At 33.2% G+C, this 19,515-nt stretch overlaps 1 long non-coding RNA gene across 1 annotated transcript in view; it reads left to right on the forward strand.

Annotated features, from left to right (window-relative positions):
- The window catches only part of LOC111691298, a 185,647-nt gene that overhangs the window by 60,146 nt on the left and 105,986 nt on the right, over window positions 1–19,515 (forward strand). The window contains exon 2 of the long non-coding RNA XR_002762958.1: window positions 3,431–3,471. This is a non-coding gene — a long non-coding RNA (uncharacterized LOC111691298). The remainder of the gene's footprint in view (window positions 1–3,430; window positions 3,472–19,515) is intronic.

Here is a 19,515-nt window from a genome sequence, read left to right on the forward strand (position 1 = left end):
CTACAAAAGGTTTTATTTTGTTTTTATTATAAATCAAATTTATGATGATAGATTAGATTTGTTTCGAAAGTGCGTTAGGAAAGATTATGGGCAGCGAGCAAATCGTACATGACATAAAAAAGCAAATTGAGTTTGCTCGGACACCACATTTTATATCAGATTTATCTGGATAATTGAATGTTGCATTTCAGAAATACAAACCAAATCAGCGTTTGTTAATAAAACGTACATTTTTACATTTCCTTTACTGTAAAAAGTATTAAGTTAGTTGACATCAAGTCTGAAATGTGTCGAAAATTCTCTAATTTATTCATTTATATCAAAATGTTGGTACAGTGAAGAAATAACATTACTTTTTTTTAAAGAAAATATTTTATTAACCACAAATAAATAGGTTGATATGCTTCTGAATTTTATAAGTTTGTCTTTTTAAACACGTGAACGACATCTGAATATTAATAGAAATTAAAATTTTAAAATGACTGTCACAATCTTCCAATTCTAATATATTTATTTGTTCTTTTAATTAGATTTGTAAATCATTTATTTTTTTATCAATGACTTTTATCAAGTTTTAAGCTTAGTGTATTAAACAGATGATGTTGCAACTTGTCAAATATTTATTGAACGTAAACAAATGCCTTATCATGTGTATGGTACATATCGATACATTCGAAAGAATGTTTTCATTTGCCAAATATTTGCTAAAGCTATTTTTATACTTATATTTGAGGAGATATTTGTCATGGCGCTATGGATTTTGCCGAAATTCATAGCGTTCCTTGGCTTCTACATACGAGTTTTTGTCCAATTTGATATGTTTATGGCATACTCATTTAACTATATCCTTTGGTAGAACCAACTACTCTACGGGCTATGTGCTCCGGCTAGCATAAAATTATACCAGTAATATTATTAAATACAGCTAGGATCACAAAACATACAATGCACACACCACATATATACCGATTTCGGACTGGTTAGCTCTCATCAGTATGCTATAGGTGCGACAACCGATGAACAATTCAGCTGCTTAGATTACTTAAATCCAGGAAAGGAGTAGGTATAAATAAAATATCTAACTGATGCTACACTTCTTCTTCATCTTCATCTTCATCTAGTGGTTGGTGCTAATAAGTCCCATAGCACTGCGGTCTAATTAGGACTATTGTGCGTCCCACTACTAGTCCTATTCAGCAAGTAGATTTGTTCTTTTTACAAAGTCCAAAAGCTTCCTTGCTGACACTTCTCTCAGTTCCTTGGGTTCCAAATAGAGTCTCCCAAGGAGCGCCATTCTGCTACGTACAAATCCCGGGCACTCGCCCAGGATATGCAGAGAAGTTTCACCCGTCGATTCACATCCTCGGCAGACCGGACTGTCTGCAAGCTTCAGCTTATGTAGATGTTTCCTAAAGTGACAGTGTCCCGTTATGAGTCCTGTCACTCTCCTGAGCCGGATTTTGTTCAAGCTCAGTAGATCATTCGCTCTTTCCTTCGAAGGATACTCCATAAGCTCCTTAGAATGGCTATGTCCTGGCCTTGAAGTCCAATATTTACTGTGTTCTGTCTCAGTCCATTTGCTCAGAGCCCGCCTGACCACGCTGGGAGATGTGTCACAGAAGGGCTCCGGGCCAATTAACTCTGTCTCGGATCCCTTCCTAGCAAGTTCATCCGCTTTCTCATTTCCACAAATGGCTTTGTGCCCTGGCACCCAACACAGTCTGACTGTATTGTTGGTGGCCAGTTCAGTCAGCATTTGTGAACAATCCCACACCAGTTTTGAACTTACCTTGTGTGCGGCTAAAGCTTTAATTGCAGCTTGACTATCAGAGAATATATATATGAGTTTACGTCTATAACCTCTACGCACATTCTCTGCATGCTCTGCTAGACACGCGAAGATTTCTGCTTGGAATACAGTAGGGAACTCCCCCAGACTGTAGCTTGCACTCCATCTGGGTCTGAGTCCATATATTCCTGCACCCGTCCCTCTGGTCATTTTGGAGCCATCTGTAAACCATACTAGGCTCCACCTTTCCAGGGTATTAAACCTTTCCTTCCACTTGCTTTGATCCTCTATTCGAGTCTCAAATGGCTTGTGGAAGTGAAACCTTGGGACCATCTTGTCGTATACCATCCCAAAAGTTGGTTCCGACATAGATGTGTCTATGATCCTGGAATGGGAACCACCCCTCCAGTCATTGTTATTCCTGAGTCGATATGCTGCTAGCCGCGCTTCTCTTTCCACCACTATATGCAGCGGTGGTAGATTTAGCATGACTTCTAGTGCAGTTGTCGGGGTCGATGCCATCGCCCCCGTTATATCTAAACAGGCCAATCTCTGAATTCTATTCAGTTTTTCCCTCGCTGTTGTGTTTTTTGCCACCATACCACAGCGCCGTAAAGAATCCTAGGTCTTACTAACGACGTATACAAACAGTATGACATCTTTGGTTTCAGTCCCCAGGTGCTCCCAATAAGGCGACGGCATACACACAACTTCGCCTTACTCACCACTTTTTCCAAGTGCGTATTCCAGGTAAGCTTATTATCCAGTATCACTCCTAGATATTTTACTTCCCTGGAAAGTATAATGCTCCTCTCCCCTACACTTAGTGGCCAATGCTACTAACTACCGGAGACCTACCTTTCTTTTGTAGGTCTCAGGCAGTTAATAACATTGGCCACTTGATGCATCTCTAAGTTCCATCTTTCATATCACATCTTTCATTTGTATGATATATCCTTTTTATTATTAGATAATAGGGAATTTTATGTCAGAAACTAGAAACCAGAGATGGGTACAGTTAAGGTAGGTGGTAAGTTATAGTAAATGCATTCTAACCCTGATTTATAATATTAACAAACATAGATAGATTTTTCATTATACGTTTAAATAAAACTGCTTCTGCAAAATAATATACCTACCTATTTTTCACAATTTCATAAAAACATGAGCACAAATATTTTCTTGGGACATATTTTTTATATCTGTAAAAATGCAAGTACTAAATATGATTTTGGTCTAGATTATTCTGTCAATAATGTGATAATACATAAATAACTTTAATTCCGAGGCATTTTTATGTCACGAAATATGACATTCTATGACATCAAATCTACTACTACTAGTATACTATACTATACTAAATAAAATCTGCATAAACGAGGTAATAAGTATTTGAAAATAAAAATGAATACACCTACTCTATCTAAATTGTATTAATGAAAAGCCCTAAATCATTAAAAGAAAAGAAGAAAGAAAATATGAAATATTATATACCTATCTTGTTCTTATTCCTAATGGCAATGTACAAGGTAAAAAATTAGTCATAAATATTTAGAACAGTATTTCTTAGAGAAAACAATATGAACCTATATTTTATTTAACTTTTTTTTTCTTCAGTGTAAAATATTTTTATTTTTACAGTTTCTCTCGCCCAAAAGCAGAACCTTGATGGTTATAATAAGGTAAGAAAACACTTATTTTGGATATTACACATATATCTTTTTCCTGTAGCGTTTGTAAATTATTCCGTAGATCTGTACTTTTAATTTGTTTCATTAATACTTTTTGAATACGTTTTATATAAACGAAGTAATGAAGTATAGCCCAGTACTAAAATAGATGAATCCATAAGACGAGATTTGTTGGAGAGGTATATTAACTTTAAAAATTAACGTATAATTATTTGAATATCATTAAGTTCTTTTAACGCAAAAAGTTGTATGTATTGAGATTTCGGAAACCATAAGTGAAAGAAAAACGATTAAACTGAGAAGTTCTGTAACTAATGCAATCATTCCTGCAGACTGACTAGCTGTTCAGGTTTCGAGATATTTTAAAAGAGAATTTTTTAAATTTGTAAAGATTTTATTTTAGCTTTTTCTATTGTTCACAACCTTCATATGTCAGGTATCCCGTTACTTTTGAATTGCCTTTTGTATTTTATACGTTGGCTAAGTAATACTGCAACACACAACTAAAGAACATAAGACATACTGACTACTGACCTACCATCAGATTAGTTTGATTGTGGAAGTCACTGGAACGTCAGCCAATTAGAGAAGCGCTTCATGCATGTAGAGAGTCCAAAGCATTCCGGCCGTGCACGTGCACAAGATGCACATTTCTGGTTAATGTTCTTAATTAATTTTCTCGAAAACAGGATCATTTAGACCATCAGTTGCTTAATAAAAGTTGGTAATTTTCTTGCCCTCTTTCTCCCTTTTCAAGGAACCCACTTATTTCAGAAATACCATGTATACCTAGATGCCAGTTGTGTTCTTAATTTTACTTTAATTTGAATTTCGATAAATGCAAAAGTAATTTGTTGTGCTCTCTTGATAATTATTTATCGTTTATAAGATTTTACTATTTATTATAAAATAGTTTAGAAAGAGAACCTGGGGATGTTCATAGTTTCATCTTAGAAAATGGGATACAGTCGACAATATTGATATAATTTTAGCGACCTTAGAGAGAATGAAAAGATATCACATCGTACACTTTTCGTAACATTCAGACATAATAGGTAAAGTTCTTATAACTTTTATGTAAATATATGCTGAAATGTATCATCTCATAAGAGGAAAGTTTATTGTCTTTCAGTTTAATATAAAGCAAACATTTAGATTTGTTCCGCCCAAGTAGACTAACCTCTCTAAGAAATATCTAGATGCCGCCTTTGAATGGTGAGTTTGCCTGAAACATAATTATATGTAAATATTATGTATTCTTATGAACACATTTAACTACAGTTAAATCTACGTTACTAGTTGTTTTAAGGTGGACAAAAGACCGAAGCGTTTATATTTTTTAGAGATAAGTTCTGTTGCAAAAAGTTTGGAATACTACACTTTTGAATACTTCGGTATTCTTCCAACAACAAATAATCCTTTTTATTTATGTCTTGTAATACTGTACCTATCGGAAATCCTAAATAATATATCGAAAACTTCACATCACCACGTTAAGACACTTTTGACAGTAATCTATTGATTAACAAGAAACCTTAATTTCGTCCTCACGTCGTTTTGAGAATATTATATCGACGATCAAATCGTCTTGCAATTTGCTTGAAAGTCAACAATACAAAAAGTACTAAACTTTGTGTACTTAGGAACAAGTTGGTATAATGTCTTTAGGAAGCAGTATTTAGTTGGAAGTCAGAATTATTTCTTGTTGGTATAATGTGTTTAGGAAGCAGTATTTAGTTGGAAGTCAGAATCATTTCTTTTCTCTCTTTGACTACGTACACTGTTAGAAACCAATAATATTATAAATAAAAATTCAGGTGCATTTATTCTATTTTCAGGATGTACATTTGTTCTATTTTTGTATCCTAAGTTCCAATGTTACGTTTGTGGAGTAGTATTGGATAGTATCTGACAGATTTAGAAAGGTCATATAACCACTCCTGTAGTGTTTATCTTTGACATAATTGACCCAAACTTTTTTGTCGTTGTAGTTTAGTTTAATGACCCGACTGACAAGTACGAACGTATTAGGTAAGATTGTGATGCAAATGTGTAACAATGTCCACATTTACCCCTTAAGAGTATTGTGATATAAATGCATGCATATGTTTGGTACAAATTTCCCGATAGACATGTACCAAACCACAATGACTTCATAATTTGGTCTCAGAGTAATCCGAACCTAACAGCGATAGATTTTTTTCTATGCAGATATTCTTCGAGCTTGATCAGTATACACTCAAATAATTAATAGTAAATAAGATCTACTTCAAGTTATTGACAATGCTACATACATAAATGTGAGCGATGAGATACGTGCGGTGGTATACATGAACATCAACGTCTCTAATGCAAGGAACAAATCTTTCTACATTTTCACTAATAGTGCCTGTTTTATACGATCTTAAGCAAATTATTTCCATGGGTAGTGTATCCGTAGGGGGTCTTTCACGTAGGTATGCATTTTTTATTGTACATTTCTTGGTGGAAGACATTTATCCATATTATTTTTGGTACATTCAAATAAATCTCCCTGTTTATATGAATTAGTTGACAGTGAATTGGGAAAATTATAGGTACATTTATGAATGTGTACATGGCTCTACGAAGTCAAATAGATTTGCTATTAACGCTGTTGAATACTTGCAAAATTTATACTCAATTTTGGACTACTTTGAAAGAACATTGTACAAGCATTGTACCCAGTTTGAGATGTTCATCCTGAAATGTTCTTGATTAATTCCCTTTTTTTATTTATTTTGACGAAACAAATCGCTATTGAAAGTTTATTGCAGTGTCACTGTTACATCTTGTATTTTCTAAAAATATAAATCGAATAGTTACAATAGGTAATTTTGTCACGGACATCTTTGATGTAGGTTTTGATGGTTTCATTTTAGAAAAGGAAAAATATATAGGTATGCAGTAAAAAGAAAGTAGCTTCAATAGTATAGTATTAATAATGTGCTTTTAGATCATCAATAAATTACAACTTTTTGACACGAATACACTATTGTTTCGGTTCGGGAACAGTATAGTCTAATTTATATATAACAGAATGGCACGGCTGATGAATTTTTTCCACAGAATTTATAAATCAGAATTTAACAACTACTTTCATCGATAATTTTATGGCGATTAATTATTAACAAACTCCCCTTTTGTTAATTAAATGAAAGGGAGGCATTAAACTGAGATTGTGTCGAGAAATTTATCATAATTTAATTTCAGTTAATTTACGGCAACGATTTAACGCAGCTATTCAATAAGCCTTAATTTGGTTTGAAAGGTTAATTTGTTTCCCTGCAAAATTCCATTTTTAACCGACAGAAGGTATATTTATTTACCAAATTATACTCTGGAGAAATAATGTGCTGTTAATATTTATTGAACGTTAAATTTGACATTTATTGGCCACAAAAAAAGATTAAAAAGAACATTTACAATAAAATATAAAACCCGGATATATATGCAGAGAAAACTGCTCAGAGACGTTGCCACAAACTTTAAAAAGCTTTTTGTCTTGGAATATCTTTATTTTCTGTTCAATGAAGATGAAACAAGAAATATTCCAGTAACACTTACAGATTTCAAACTTGACATCGTACAGTTCTCTAACATTAGTTATCCACATAGAAACCTTTTAAGTGACGTCGGAATTAGGACGAATTTGAGATGTTTCTTGCATTAAAAAATCTATCTGATCTTAGAGAATATTTTCTGGAATAGATTTGAACATAAATTTAGATGTCAGTCCAAATTGCACATTTTTATCTTGCTGAAGAGAACTTCAACATTACTACTTTAAAAATTAAATAAAGTCGCTGACATTAGAGATACCAGTTTTATTTTAAAGACTTTTTTGATGAATTTAAAAATCGATGTACCGAAGCCGTTGTAACGAAGTGATTTTCAGACAGAGTTCTGAGACATTCTGCATTTTTGTTTCTTTATTTTATTTTAATAAATACATACTACAGCACCGCCATATGAATTAACCCGATACGGCGCACAGTCGGACAGAATCTCAAAAAGCTGGCCAAAACCTCAAAAACCAAGGTTTTTTTTCGGGTTTTTCTTGTTGAGGAATGTGAAGTAGGGATATCGAGGGTCCCCAAACAGCCGTTCTCTAGGCGCAGGCATAAGAGTAACTAAATAAGAGGTTTTTTTTTCTGTGTCTTCTGCCGGCAGCAGCGGCCGAGTACGCCATCTGTAGCTGATGTGTAGTGAAACGACACACACACAGACCATAAAATAATTAAGGAAACTGCATGGGAAAACACAATTAGAGTAATCTCTAATTCTATTATCTAATAGATGTCGCTGTATCATAATGGCGGTAAATTTAAATGAATAAAGTACACCGAATAAAAAGTATTTCATAAGTAATAGATCACAAAACAGTGAAACTAATAGTTGAAGTTAACAATTAAAATTAACGTGAACCATAAACAGCTGTTCCATGACCCATTACTTCTGAAGCACTTTAATTATGTTTTAACACTTTACGGAGTGTACATTTTTTACTTTGTTGTCTTTATGAGACTGAAATTGCCAAGACTGAATTTCTTCCAACATATCATTCCAAAATGTAATATGTGCTGATTTCTTAGTAATAGATGACTTTAAAAAACTGCAATTATTTAGCTGAATGATACGAGAATTTAAAGTATCAAAAAGATCATTAATATCATTCGCAAACTCTGCTGTATGAATAGCCTCAGCAGGTATGCCAGTAGTGGAAATACTCACCATTGTCTCAACTTCATGAGCTACAGATTCACTTGATGTTTGTGCTGGAATTTTTACTTTAATTTTAACATTACTACCATTTAATTCGAAATAATGGTCATGTATCTTTCGTAAACCTTGGAAGCGTCTAGATTTATCAATTTCATAACATTTTACTATGTGGCTGAGTTTTGCTGTTTTATTACGCGAAAATTTAATATTATTGTTATATAAAGCATTTCTGGTCTTTTTAAGCAAATGAGGAACGTCAAAAATGGGAATAATTTCCTCGCCATTAACAAAGTGGATTTATTTGATGACAGAAACTAAGGTCTGATAGCTGCTCTGTTAGTGGAACCTTGATCACAAACTGTACAAATTATTTTTAATCCACAACACTGCAATGCTGAAATTATTTCAGTTAACAAAATTTGTAGGTCCTTTGTTTTTATAACATCTTTTCTGAAATAATTCACGATAGGTTGCTTCCAATGTTTACTAATATCTTGTACCAAAAACACTAGAGCATGATTTGCTATCTCATTTTGTCTACCCAGGGACCCAAGATCGACATATCCCGTTACTTGATCTTTACAAGTGTCATAATTTAGACCAACAGACAGAGCTATTTAATCAAATACTAAACAACAAAGTTTATCTCTTGTAATCATTTTACTAACACGTTCTGATAATTTACGTTAACAACTTTTCATTTATCCCAACATTTAAAGGTATTTGGCCTAAATATTTCCTTATGGAAGATTTAGAGGACAGCACAAAAATTTTTTGTAAAAACCTGTAGCACCTTGATTCACGTTTGTAAATCGCTAAAGCAAGTGCTTTATTTTCTGAATTATAGATAGGTCTTTTTTTTCACAATTTTTAATTTGACAATAAATTTTACTCCTACTGGATCAAGATGTTGACTTAATTTTGCAAATAAAATAGGTGATACTACGAACATGAGCCAAATTACTTTTACATTTTAATAGTTTCCTTTTTAATTTCAAAGTCTTTCTGTTGACAATCTAGATAATACATTTTTTTATGTTTATCTGAAATTGAGATATTCTCTTAACATTCATAGTTTTTAAAAATGTTCTTTGTTTATTATTTGTCTGAAAAGATGTGCAGCTTTGACAAAATGAGGTTATCAAGTGAGGTACTTACATGACCAGTATTTGATTCCACTTCATTCAACTTGCTATCAGTAATCTCAGTAATGGCCCTGGTGCTTGCAGTAGCGCTTGTAGGAAATAACAATTTTGAATCTGTATTTCGGTTTTTTAAAAGGTGGAGGTGAAAAATCATCCGAAATTGAAGTTTGGCAGCTCGTACTCTAAAAATTCTGTAATTCTGTAATTGTTTTGCTGAATATTGGATACTATCCGAGGATTCCAAAGTGATATTATTACAATTAATATATGAACTTGTAGTTGATCTTAAAAATAATGTCGGCACAGCATTTCTGTTGAGACTATTCCTATCACTGCTTTTAAAACATTTTAACTCAAAACGGTCTTCACAAAAATAATGATCTGTGTTTGTCGGAGCAAAGTCTGATTTACATAATTTTCGAACTGATTCTATCCACAGTAATTGTCCGTCTTTTGTAATTTTGAAAAAACTTTCATTTCTATAGGACGCATTACAGACATTCATATAGTAAGTGCTTTTGCAATTTGCAGCACAACATTTACGTGTAGTTCTACCAGGTAAACTCATTTTGAGTAAAAAAGAATAAAAATACAGTAAGGCAGTTCAGATGACTAATTCAATAAATCCCTTATTGCATTAATCTAAAACAAAACAAATTTATTAATGCACAAAACGCGGCAACCTACCTGAACACCTGAACTGAAGATAAACTATAATCTCAAACCTCCAACATTATACGTTGATTGAAATATTTCAGTCATCGCATTCTATTTCTGTTGATTGGAAGCTTGGAAATACAGATTCGGTCTGTGGTTGCAGATTTCTGTTTAACAATTTCCATAAAAGACAATGTTTTGCTACAACAACGTGAGATGGCCTCAGTGAACGCATGTTCGATCCGCCCTATCCAATAAAAGCCTCTTATTTAGTTTTTCTTATGGACGCAGGTATATTTCTTGTCCCTGCAGGATCACTTCGAATGTGACCGTTACACGAGTCTCATCGAACTACCGAATTTGACGCGCCATACGCTACAGAAAAACCACAATATAATCGCGAAAAACAGGGCAATTGGAAAAGTATAAAGTGGACTCTCTTCGTGAAGGTATGTAGAATGGAATACAATTTACATAACCCCAAAATTGTTATTATGAAAAAAGTTATTCGTTTTAAATTGAGGGTGTCTTTTTGGCAAAACGCAAACGAAAAGTAAACTTTCAGGCAGACATAACTTTATCGCTCGTTCTTTGAAATATTTTTTATTGAATTGCTTATATCCTAACGAAAAAAACGCTTGGTCGACGAACTTGCGCATTTTTGCGCGAACGGAGATATGATTTTTTTTCTAAACCCGCATAGCCGTGCAAATTTCGACGTGATATTTTGGTATAAGGGGGTTTTCGGGTCGTTGGCATTATTTTATATTTTTTTTCTTAACTTCTTTCATTATTAGTTATTTGTTAAGGGCCCCATATTCTTTAAATAGTGTTTTCCGCAAAGACAAATAATTTCAAACATTTAGTATCTGAATAATCTAAAGCTTATCAAATAATAGGAATGTTATGTCATGCCACCTGAATATTTTCAAAGACGCCGCAGTAAAACGAATAAACAGGTGCAAAAAACGATCAAACCATCAAGGTTTTAGGTACTGAAATCTACGAAAATACTAACTTTTTTATATATAATTCCACATGTAAATATTCTTATAACATTTACTTGCTTAGTCCTACATATAAAATTGCTTACTTTTATTTATAAGTACGTGAAAATAATTCTTAAAATGTGGGGTTAGAATAACAGCAAACGCATGTTTTACAAACGTTTTTTTTTTATTTATTATTTTATTTGAGTAAATTTAAATGGTAAAAATGAATAAACAAAACATCAAAGATTTTATTTTTGTGCTTACTTTTATTCTACACGTTTTACTTTTAAAGATTTCAGTACCTAAAAACGCCAGAAATTTCACTATTTCTCGGCCAGGAATATGGCCACCTTAAGGATGAATAAACATATATCTTCAATAAATTATTGTGTACATTGAATAAAACATGGTAAAATATGTCACAATATATAGTAGTGTCACAGTATAATGAGATCTTTGGTTTTCGCTAGCTGTTGATTCCATTCACGGGCTAGTTTCGGCTCAGAGGAATGTAATCCCATATTATTCACTGATTTCAGGAACTGCAGACATTAGAGAAGCACAGCAATTGACAAGGAAAGAGATATTTCGCATAATTAAGAATACTTTTGCTTCCCAAACTGTGGACGATGCAGTTCTCGTTCCTGTAGCGCACATCTCGTGCCAATTGGGTGATAGCGAATGTGACTAGATTAATCCAATTAATTATGTTCAATTCATTTGTACCCAGCCGTTGTTGATTCTTATACATTGCCGATGCAATTACGATTAAAATATTTTATTTATTTAAAAATAAACATATTATTCCTAATTAGCGCAATGTAAATCCCCCAGATACAAAATTTCACCGAAAAATAAAAACAAATACAATGTACATACGTGTGGCCGTACGAATGAACGTCCACGAACCAATCTTTTTGTGTTCGTCCTGACCGACAACTGGCGGTTCGCTGCTAGCATAGCGGTTCGAAGTGGACTCGCGAACTTCGTTCGCAACGCGTCTACACTAGGGAATTTGGTTGCAGTTACAGTTACAGTTCGTCAATGAGTACCCGTGTTAAAAATATCACTGAAGTAAAGTATTAAAGCCGGGTACTCACTACCGAACTGCAATTGTAACTGCAATCGTTACTGTATCAAGATCGTCGTGAATGTATGCTTGTAACCACTTCTCGCGAACCTCTCGATCCGCAGTGTTCGCAGAGTGCTCGTGTCGCAATGTCGATACCGAGAGAAATTATTAGCAGTGCTGCATTTATTTTAATAGATGTATTAATTGAGGAGAAACGTCCTCGAAGATCGACTTTTATTCTCTTTTGCTTTCTCCCTTCTCCAAGACGCCAAAATAGTGACCATTTTTTTCTTGCAGATATCTCCAGTTGTTCCCATTATAGAACCAATGTCACCCCAAGCATCTTCTTTCAAATGTTTTTTGTAATAGTCTTTATTTTTTGGATCCCATATTACAGGCGTGTTTTTGTAATTTTCAATTAATGCTAAAACCTTTTCCTCATCCCACGAACTAATGTTTTTGTTTGGTTGCGCGACTAACGAACGTACACACAGACGAGCCTCCTAGATCGACGTCCACGAACCAACTGAAAATCTCTTTGTGTTCGTCCTGAAAACCGATAACTGGCGGCTCGCTGCGAGCGGCTCGAAGGATTCTCGAGAACTTGGTTCGCAACGCGTCTACACTAAGCGAATTTGGTTGCAGTAACGGTTGCAGTTACAGTTGCAGTTCGCTAGTGAGTACCCGGCTTTAGCGTAGGCCTGTAAAGCGTCACGTTTAATATATGTAAATATTTATCAAGTGTGACTTTTATTCCTGTGTGAAGTCTAACTCTCTATAAACTCCTGGACATATCCTGTCTTCACTGTAGCTGCCTGAGTAGTGGTGTTTTTGCACTGTAATAGTGATTGACGCACTTCGCCACCAACGAAAGAAGTAATAACGTCACACTTTTTTCGATTTTATCGGTATAAAAAAATATTGTGCTTTGTAAAAAATCCCTTCTACTTTAGATATTGTTTTTAATATGCGGATTACAATTTATTTTTTGAAGTTATCAGTTATTTTGAATTTCAATTAATCTTGGGCAAGCCAAAAAAGTTGCTGTTTTATAATTCTCTTTTTTTGTTTTAGTAGCATTTTATGCACAAAAAAGGTATTCTTGTAAAAGGTCACCAGAGTTTTCGAGAGGAAAATAAATGTCAAATGACACTCTACAGGTATTGTCATTGACTTCTAAATCTATCAAATAAGATTATTAGTGAAATTAGGTGATGTTGCCTTAGTAACAAATAACAATATTCGCAAGTTAAGACGGAAAATTTCCAGTTTAATTGATCACACTGCATCTAGAAGGGACATTCTTTATTCCTTTATATTTGGGACTATTCTACGGTTGCGTTCGTGATTTTTCATTAAACGCAATTCAGTCAGAGGCTGTAATCTATTTCATTTGGAGTAGTTTTTTACACTGGTACCCTGGTATCTTTACAGGAATACCCTTTTATGTAAAAAATAGAATATTAAGAAAGAATAAAAAACGGTGTTAAGAAGGAGTAAATAATAATCCTAGCTATACACCCCCGTCAGCACGCCCATGGCTAAAATTTACACAACTGCAGTTGAACAACTTCTAGCTGGGTTGCAGTCGTTAGTTTAGACTTCCCTTGAAGAAACTCTGAAATTGGAAGTCCCCTGAACATATTTATATTTGTTGTGTGTGCTGGTCCGTGTCGTTCCCGTGTTGGATTTGAAGGCACCGCTTTCGAAACATCAAGAAATCTAAAGAGTTGCCACATAAGTTTTTAAACCAAATTTGAAAAAACAGTCTCTAATATGTACCAAAAATATCGATCAGAATGTTTCCGAAGTATAACGTATTTTGAGCCCATGTTCATAGGAGCATTTTTTAAGTTTCATGTATGAACTCTTCTAAATATGTTAAGTGATGTCCTATCATCCTGTGTAACATAGGTACTATACAATTAGAAATGTTATAATAATAGTTTTATAGTAAAAACACATATTAAAATTAGTCGCATTGATAGTACTTATCTAAGCAGATGTAATCAACAAATCATAATGCCAATCTTGGTTGTTGGTAGAATCACTTTGCTTATTCAAAGCCACGTGGTTTTGCATGCACATTGCGGTTATGAATAATTGTATATGAATCCATTACTTTGTGGTTTAAGCTAATCCAACACTCGATATAACATTAACAGCACATCCTATACAGTGTGAGACAATAATTTGGAATAGATTCGGTGTATTAAATACAAAGAAATGCTCAGTCACGTAGATTAGTAGGTATCGTATATTCATTTTTTTATATAAAAATATATGCACAGGATCGCCAACAAGGAGATACGACGTCATAGAAAAGTGCATGCGTTCTGATTTTGGACAGTCCGAGTACGTACATACGTTGAAACATCATAGCAAGTGGAAAAAATCGGCAGTTAAAATGTAATGTGGAAACAACTAGAAAAATAATGCGTTGCTATAGTTCATTTTGAATTAAAATTGAACATAAAATTACATATTAGCGAAAAAGACAGAATTTCGATCTAGAGATAAAATACTTCTTGATCATGAAGTTGTCTCACCTGCCGCCAATGCAGCTCGTGGACAATTTGTTTACTCATGAAAGAAACAGCTTTTTCATCTCCTGTTGCAAAGTACGTATGTTCTCCATAAAATGAATACTGCATATGACGGTTTGTAAATATCATAAGAAAATGTCCATCTTTGATATCTACAGGGTGTCCGGAAAGGTCATGTCAATAATGAAGGGGTATACAGAAGAGGTCAAAATAGATGTGATACTTCGTATAAATTTTTTCCTATCGGGCTTCGTTGTATTCGCCTTCAAAGAAAGAAGTTTGAAAAACAAATTCCAATTATAACTTCTAAGTCGTTACCATGACAACAATGAAATTTGGGCAATTAAAGTAACTGATGGTAATGTTCATTTCCAAGTTTAAACTGATATTCAATATGAATGGATTATACAAGGTAGACGAAATTATAAATTTAAATTTATATATCTTTGAAACTATGAAAATGTCAAAGATGTATAAATTTAAATGGATATTTTGTCTGCTCCTGTATAATCCAGGCATGTTGAATATCAGTTTAAACTTGGAAATGAACATTACTATGAGTTACTTTAATTGCCCAAATTTCATTGATGTCACTTAGAAGTTATAATTGGAATTGGTTTTTCAAACTTCTTTCTTTGAAGGCGAATAACTAACTCTACAACGAAGCCCGATACGAAAACATTTTATATGAAGTACTATCTATTTAGACCTCCCCTGTATACCCCTTCGTTTTTGACATGACTTTTCCGGACGCCCTGTATAAAAATTAGAAAGAAGTTCTACTGGCAGTGATATTTCATTTGACAATTCTGAAATCTGATATCTGACATCCGTAGTACCTAGAGGATCGAATTTAGGGCCACTTCTTTTTACCTTATTTATTAACAATTTATTTCTGTTTCTTCTAAAGTTCATCTGTTTCATCTATTTTTTGCTGACGACTTGAAAATTTTTCTTTTTAACGTAACTAAATAGTTTGGAGGTAATACCTGTTACTTATTAATATAGATAATAATAATTGTAAAGGTTCTAAAAAAGAACCAACAGTTCAACTAAACCCTTGATGATGCATTGCTGATACCTAGTTTGGATCTTGGATGTTAAGGATCTTGGTATGACACGATAAATTGCTGTCCTTCATTTATCATGTCAATGTAATTGTAAATTATTAATAGAGCTTTAAGCATTGAAATGTTTCAATTACTCACTAGTGTACTTCAAATTAGAATAGTGTAGTCTACACCATACTAGTAGGAACTGACTACACAGTTAGTAAAAAAGTAGTTATTCAAAATAAAATGAAATGTTTAAATAATAATTAATGGAAAAACACATACCTGATATGTTTACATTGTCAAATAATGGAATCATTCAGAGAAACATCCTATTTTTACCTTTGTCAAAGTTTTATCACGTAAGAAATTGTTGCTACAAAGTTATTTCCAGCAGTACCAAGAGTTAGCAATCTTGTCTGTGAGGTTTGATGTATTTTGCATACCTAGATTTCTGGTATCGAAGAATGTTGTTTGATGTTCATTTATTGGTTTTGTTTGAACTAGCTTAATACCTTAATAAAGATTAAAAAAACGTACTAACAAGCTGGAAAGAGTTTAACGTATCTTATGAATTGATGATAATTATTATCCAAATAGAGGTTACGAACACAGCTGCCGTCAGAACGATTTAAAACGTGGTCTATGCAGACTAAAAGAATACTTAATTTACTGTTTATCTTTCCTGCTTAAACTGTTTCACGGCAATGTGCATTCTACTCGTACATCTTTACTGGGTTCCTTCAATGTACGAGTTCCTAGAGACATGGGTCTCGTGATGACTGGATATTATATTGTCAGAATGCTAAAGTCAATGTCCTATCTATCTCGTGACAAATCGTTATATTATGTATATTATTATTATTGTTGTTATTGTTATTGTTGCTGTTATATTATTATTATTATTATTAATTTTGCATTAATTGTTAAATTAATTAATTTTTTATACTTATATATTTATGTTTTTAATAATTATTATAAGCTATAATTGCCAAAATTATTTTTCTCAAATCCTCGAAATTAAATTTAAGCATATATGCTTTCACAAAGTAATAACGATCGTGCATAAATATACGCTTTATTTAACCATATATTACACATTACGTATACCACAGTCCCTTTTAATTAAATTCTGTCATAATGTTAAAGGTAGTTTTCATTAAAGTTTATTTACGCTGCTTCCTGGATTTAGTTTCTACCGATTTATTTGTATGGGTGTTAATTATGTGCCTCTCCATTGTAGCCATCTAAAAACATAGTCAGGTAAAGTGTGAATTGGATATGGAATGTAACTATTGAACAATGTCGACCCTTTCTCTGCTGTTGTGTATAGATGATGATTATCTAGATGAAAATAACAATACTAGCACAAGTTACCAAATTAACTTCATTACATTTATGCAAAAAGTACAACTATTAATCTTGACTTGGTTCATAGACAAGTACTTTAATAAGATAAATATTATAATTATTCCAGGTCTTAATGGATAAATAAAAGTAAGGAAAAACAGAAAGAAAAAAAAGAAATTTTTTCATTTCATCATTCTGCTCAGAAAATTACAGAACTTTTTGAATTACACGCAAATGAGATATTTAGTGATATGCGATTGGCAGCATTGCGTTGCGCATAACCTCGTCTGTAACCACATGTTCCTTAGATTGTTGGTATTGCATTTAGTTTTCAATTGAAGATGATCCTGGACTAGGGAGGCCTTCGACTTCAACTAATTACTCCCATGTTCAGAAAGTCAAATATCTGGTGCGTGAAAATCGCCGATCGACTGTCAGAGAAATTGTAGACTAGGTTAGCATCTCAATTGGATCATACCATGAAATTCTTCGTTTGATGACAGAACAACAGAAAAAAATCGTATTGGCGTTTGTCGGCAACTCCTTGTACAATCCAATGACGATAAAACACTCATTCAAAGGTTCATAATGGGAGACGAAAGCTACGACATTGAGACAAAGGTTCAATCATCACAATCCACTCCCCAAGAAAGCACGTCAGTCGCGATCCAATGTCAAAGTGATGCCCACTTTTTTCGAATTTAATGAAATTGTACGTTTTGAATTCTTGCCTCAAGGTGAAACAGAGAACCGTGTATTTTACAACGGTTACGTGAAAAAATCCGCAAAAAGAGACGAGAGTTGTGACTGGGCTGCTTTCTCTGTGGATAGCGTTGATAGCTAAACTGGAGCTGATCTGTAGAACACCCTGTACAAAATTATAAAGATTTTGCAATTGTGTTGTTTGTCCATATCTTTGGTCCGCATGCTAATGAAATATTTTTTTTAATTACTGGTAGTACCTGCACAGTGGATAGATTTACAGAACCCTGTCCCAGCAAAAAATATCTTACTTTTTCAAATCACTTGGCATCGTCGGATCGAATACAAAAAACAAGGACATCGCTGGAAAGAGAATTTTCTGTAGAATACAAATTTGTAAAAATATACATAGTGTTTCGTTTAAGAAAAACCACCTTAAAGATGCTCCGCCCTAATGGATCACCCTGTATAATTCAAAATATTTTTAAAATGTGAACTTTTTTTAAGTACACCACTCCCATAAAATATTTCTATTCGAATCTTTAAAATAAAGGAGATACTGAACTTTGACACATTATTGGGCCACCCTGTATGTATAAGGATTCCACAATCTTGAGTGAGAGTGAAACAGTTTCTGATCAATAATCATTGAAGATATCGTAGTAGCTGCCTAGATACAAAGTTGGATTAAAAATCAATTAATGGTTTCGAAATTAAAAAGCTCCTCTGGATTTCAACTGTCAAAAAATGTTAGAGAAAATCTTATATACAGATTTATATAGATCATTTCCAAGTAAACCATTTGTATATCTTAAGACCTTTAGCTCTTTTCATGGTTCCAGAAATCATAAAGAAAGTTAGGTACATTTAGAAAATTTGGATAACTTAAAGTTTTTCATAAATTCTCATCTACTTGAAAGTCAGTCAGCCAGTTTAGATTAGACTTAGCCCCTAATTATTGACAAATTGTAATTGGCTTTAACTATGCTGCTAACTGCTAACGAATACATAACATTGTTATGGTTTGTAAACTATTATTCGTGAAAATTCAAGAGGCAAAAATGTTTTGTTTCCAAAGATCCATCCAATTTTGTAAAAGATTATCTTTAATAATTCTTTCTTGGCAGTTGGTTATCTCTCAGAGCATGACGGCCGAATGCATTTGTTAGACTATTACCATATTAAATACTATTAGGTATGTGATTAAACCTTATATTTAGTCTTTATTTAATAGATACACATAATTATTATAATAAGATAACCTAAATACTAAACAATCTAATTAAAAAAATATCTTCCTCACTTATCTTTGGGAGTGTGTCGCTATTAGCTACAAATATTTCTCATTATTAATTACTTAGCTGCATATATCCAGGGTAACCAGGGTTGTAACCTATAAAGCTTTTGTGCTTATATACCGGGTGAATCAGTTTGATATTCGCGGCCTCGTATCTCTTTTATTTTAACAAATAGCTATAACAAACCCTATATATTTTTAAATCGCCGTTCAAACTCTATCAAATGACATTATTAGATTGTCTCCATGGTAACGTATGTCAAAATTGCTGTAGTCAACTGTTTTTTTTCAAATGGCACACCATATATTTTTTTATCAATTCTGGAAGATATATTTTTTTCTGCGTTCAGCTATGTAAGGAAGTTTATAGTTTCATTAGAAATATTGCTAGAAAAACAGTAATAAAGATGAACCCTACTTTCAGTAGCTTTATTTTGAAAATGATGCGGAAACAACTGAATTTTGAAGTTTCTAAATAA

This window comes from Anoplophora glabripennis, unplaced genomic scaffold, assembly GCF_000390285.2.
Source record: "Anoplophora glabripennis isolate ALB-LARVAE unplaced genomic scaffold, Agla_2.0 scaffold258, whole genome shotgun sequence".
In the NCBI taxonomy this organism is placed as follows: Eukaryota; Metazoa; Arthropoda; class Insecta; order Coleoptera; family Cerambycidae; genus Anoplophora; species Anoplophora glabripennis.